Raw genomic sequence first — 5,000 nt, 5'->3', positions numbered from 1 at the left:
TTCGTGTTGTTATTTCGCTTCCGACCGTAGTTTACATAGCGTCAAGAATATGTGTATCTGTATCACCCTAATCCCGTAAGGGGTAGCCACAAACAAATCACCTCCATGTCGCCCTGTCGTCTGCCAGTTGCCTGCCCTCCCTCCAATCCATACTGTTCCATCTCTCATATCTCTCTCTCCACTTCACATACCACTGTCTCATCCTCGGTCTGTCTCTCCCTCCAACCCACGCATCCCTCTCTCATACTTCTATCCACTCCATATCCCTCTATCTCATCTCGGTCCTCCTCTCCCCCTCCACCTCACTCAACCACACACACTCATCTAGTCTCAAAGCACCATGTATAGGACTAAGAATCTGAGAGCATCTTATACTCTCCTTACGTGGGAGCGAGGGAAGTGTATGAGAACTCCTTAGATGGTGCTGTGTGTGTGTGTGTGTGTGTGTGTGTGTGTGTGTGTGTGTGTGTAGGGGCTTTATGGAGCACGGACTACCCTCGTGTAATTAGAGAAGGAATATTGCGTAAGGACCAACTCACTTTTTGTTATCGTCTTTTTAGGTCTGATTTCCACCTTCCTTCTTGCCTTGATTTCCCTCCCCCAGTTGCTTAGCCAGGGAGAGGGGGAGGAGGAGGGAGAGGAGGAGGAGGGAGAGGGGGAGAGACAAGAGGAGGGGTGAGGGGGTGGGGGCAAAGTGGGGGAAGCTATATTCTTGGGGGTCCACTATTTCACCTATTGAATAATCCGTAACATGTATGGGGAACCTGTGGGGGGCCAAGAGTTTGACTAGGGGGCCCGGACCCCTCCAGACCCCCTTTTAGCTACACTACTGCTCTCTTATCGAGGGTAGGTAAGATGGTGTCGCTGTAGTAACCCACACAGCGACCACATAACATCCACCACTACATATCACCACCACGCGCCACAACCACGATCACTGCCACATATCACACCACTACCACCCACCACCACACGCCACAACCACAGTCACTACCACATATCACCACCACGCGCCACAACCACCATCACTACCACATATCACACCACTACCACCCACCACCACACGCCACAACCACAATCACTACCACATATCACCACCACGCGCCACAACCACCATCACTACCACATATCACACCATCACTACCACACACACCATCATTACAACATACCATCACATCTACCACGCATCATCACCACCACACCACCACCACACAACCACCACACCATCAATCCACCCTCCCCTCCACACACACACACACGTTCATCACCACGTTACCAGCATGCCAGAGCATTAGCAAAACGCAGTTCGTGTCATGTTATTGCAATACTTTTAATTAAACCCCATCACGCAACCCCATCCTTCCATCATGAATCTATCCTTGCGTTTTTCCTCGTCAATTTGCAACTATGGTACTGTAAAGCATTTTTTTGAGTTGAATTTGAGTAGAGAGACACTGAGGTGGTTTGGACATGTGGAGAGGATGGAGAGCGAGAGACTGACGAGGAGAGTGTGTGTGAGTGAAGTGAAGAGGCGGAGGAGAGGGAGGGGGAGGATAAGGATGAGATAAGGATGGAGTGGAGAGGTATATGAGAGAGAGGGGTGTATGAGCTGGGAGCAGGGCAGTGAAATGGCGGGGGACAACAGGGCGACATGGAGGCGATTTGTTTGTGGCCACCCCTTACGGGATTAAGGCGTCTGGCAATAGATAGATAGATAGAATGTGCCTCTTCATACCGAGTACGTCATTTTTATCTCATGCTTGCTATCTCCACTTGAGTTTTTTTTAAAGATATCACAGGTTCTTATCACAGCGTCTTATCTCTCTTGATTCTGTGATCTTTCTTGTCTCTGTCTCTGCCCTGTTTCTTCCTTCCTCTCCCCTTCATTTCTCACTTCTTCTACCCCTCTTTCTTCCTCCTCCTCCTCCTCCTCCCTTCACTCTTCCTCTTGCTTCTCCCCCTCACTCTTCCTCCTCCCCTTTCCTCCCTCTCCCCCCTCTCGTTAGCGCCTCTCTCTCTCTCTCTCTCTCTCTCTCTCTCTCTCTCTCTCTCTCTCTCTCTCTCTCTTAATTCTCCTCCCTTCCGCTGTCTCTCCCTCTTCCTTCCTCTGCAAGATCAGCATGAGAACAGACTGATATTAGTATGAGATCAGAGTGAGATAAGGTTTTAGTGAGCTCAGTATGAAGGTGATGTGAGAAATTGGGCTCGCCTCCTAGTGACAAAGTGTTATCTATACTTTTAAGAGATTAATGTGAGATTAGAGTAAGACGAGTGAGATTAGTGTGAGATTAGAGTCAGACTGGTTTGAGATTAGTATGAGATTAGAGTAAGACGAGTGAGATTAGAGTGAAATTAATGTGAGAATAGACTGAGATTAGTGTGAGATTAGAGTGAGACTGGTAGGAGATTAGCTTGAGGTTAGTGTGAAATTAATTGAGATTAGTGTGAGATTAGAGTGAAATTTGTGTGAGATCAGAGTGAGATTAGGTTCTAGTGAGCTGAGTGATCTAAGTTTGGGCTCCCCCTGCTAGTGGTCATATGCTATTGACATGATTTTCAATATTGTAAAGCGCCCTGGGTCGTAGTGATGCTCTCTCTCTCTCTCTCTCTCTCTTTCTCTCTCCTGTGTGTGTGCATGTGTGTGTGTGATAATTCTCTCTCTCTCTCTCTCTCTCTCTCTCTCTCTCTCTCTCTCCTGCAAATTCGCTACAGGATTCATTGTTTTTTTACGATCGCTACGTATCAAATGTCAAGATGCTACTTAACCTTCTCCCTCACTCTTCCGGGAATCGTCTTACTGTCTCTTAAGCTTGTCTCATCCTCTTCTTTGTCTCAGTGTCATCGTCAGTGAAGGCGGCAAGACATTGACCTACACACACACACACACACACACACACACACACACACACACACACACACACACACACATAGGGAAAATATCGTAGGTGGAAGGTCTGAGTCATTTTTTACTTACACACACACACACACACACACACACACACACACACACACACACACACACACCTGAGGAAGATATCGTTTTTTTAAGGTCTGATGATTTTTCTGTTATTCTTTTCTTTCTTATTTATTTTTTTAAATACATTTTTCGTACTGGATTTTTTTTATATGTAGCCGTCATTAACCTCTTCATTACGAGGACTCTTCTTAGGTGAACTAGAATTACCCTGCTGTTTACTGCCGGACTCTGTCGAAAAAGGACTCACCCAAACCTATAGCAACCCAAAAGATAACATGTAAAGGTATAGGTAAAAGTGATAAAACTCTACGGGAAAATCTACCCATATGTGTCTTGTAAAAAGTATAGGAAAAAGTGATAAAACTCTACGGGAAAATCTACCCATCTGTCAAAGAACTCTTGTAAAAATATAGGAAAGATTGATAAAACTCTGCGGGAAAATCTACCCATCTTTCAAAAAAACTCGTGGCCGAAAAGGAAAGGAGGGGGGGGGTAGTAAAGGCCCCTGAAAGACCGCCAAACAAGGAAACATCTGGAAACTCTCCCCCCCCCCTGTAACTGTCCTCGTGGCTCTAGGGGACAGCACAAGACCAGTTCCATGAAGGTCCTCAGTAAGAAGGTGAAAAGTAACTCAGTGACATGGGCATTTTCTAGGCTGGGCCCTGGGTGTGTCACGCAATAAAATTCTCTGGATGTGGCAAGAGCGTAGTAGTTGTAGTAGTAGTAATAATAGTAGTAGTAGTAGCAGTAGTAGTAATAGTAGTAGTAGTAGTAGTAGTAGAGGACTGAGTGCCCATGAACATCTTCTTAACTGATACTGTTGCTCTTGTGAGAAATTTTAACTTAGTGAAGGCGTGTGGTATTGAATGGATTAATTACCACGGCATTGAGGTCCACTAATTTCGGGTCAGTGTGAAGTTTGACCTTCTTAGAGACACTCCATGACCTTCCTTGACCTCGTTTTCCTTTTCATTCCGGCTACCTGTTGAGCCACCTTCCTTGTTCCTTCCTATCTAACCTACATATAGATAGATGGATAGATATAAATAAATAGATGGATGGGTGGATGAATAGATAGATGTAGATTGATGGATGAATAGATGAAGAGATAGATATGAATAAATAGATAGATGGATGGATGAATAGATAGATATAGATTGATGGATAGATAGATAGAAAGTGTTTGTGTGTGTGTGTGGTTCTTGGAAGTGCTTTGTACCGCCTAATCTCTCTCTCTCTCTCTCTCTCTCTCTCTCTCTCTCCCTCTCAGACTTACACCAAAACTTTATCATCTTTCAAAGTTTTTTTTTGCGTTCCTCCCCAAAGATTTTCAAGTTTGGTTATTAATACTCGAAACTTTTAGAGCTACCTTGAGAGAGAGAGAGAGAGAGAGAGAGAGAGAGAGAGAGAGAGAGGAATAAGTGGAAGAAAAATGCATGGAAAGAGGTGAAGAAAATTTGATGGAGAGAGAGAGAGAGAGAGGCGCCTTCACGCGATGGTTCCTCTGCCTGGTTATACAAAACGTCCCTCAACTCCCTCCCTATCCCCCGAAAGGTGGATGGTGGTGGGACGGGAGGATGGGGCAGTCTCTCTCTCTCTCTCTCTCTAATTCCGACACATATAATTTCCCCTTATCAAAAAAGCCTCCCGAACTTTTATTTATATATATATATTTTTTTGAGTCTGTCCTTCCTTCCCTAAGTAGATTGAGCTAGTTTTATTATATATATTTTCTCTCTCTCTCTTTTTTTATTTTCCAGGCGAAAAAATTTGTTTTCGTTCGATGTGAGATGATTGTTATTTATGGGTTGACAGGAAGGAGGTAAATGTGTGTGTGTGTGTGTGTGTGTGTGTGTGTGTGTGTGTGTGTGTGTGTGTGCGTGTGTGTGTGTGTGTGTGTGTGTGTGTGTGTGTAAGGAAATTGGAAGTTTGCAGGTCGGTGTATCTATCTATCTGTCTATCTATCTATCTATCTATCTATCTATCTATATCCATCTTCGTATCATTATTTATTTTTGTATCT

This window comes from Coenobita brevimanus, chromosome 38 (genome assembly GCF_032717465.1).
Source record: "Coenobita brevimanus isolate Jiangsu-jjx chromosome 38, ASM3271746v2, whole genome shotgun sequence".
Classification (NCBI taxonomy): Eukaryota; Metazoa; Arthropoda; class Malacostraca; order Decapoda; family Coenobitidae; genus Coenobita; species Coenobita brevimanus.
Note: the sequence above shows the minus strand (reverse complement) of the source record.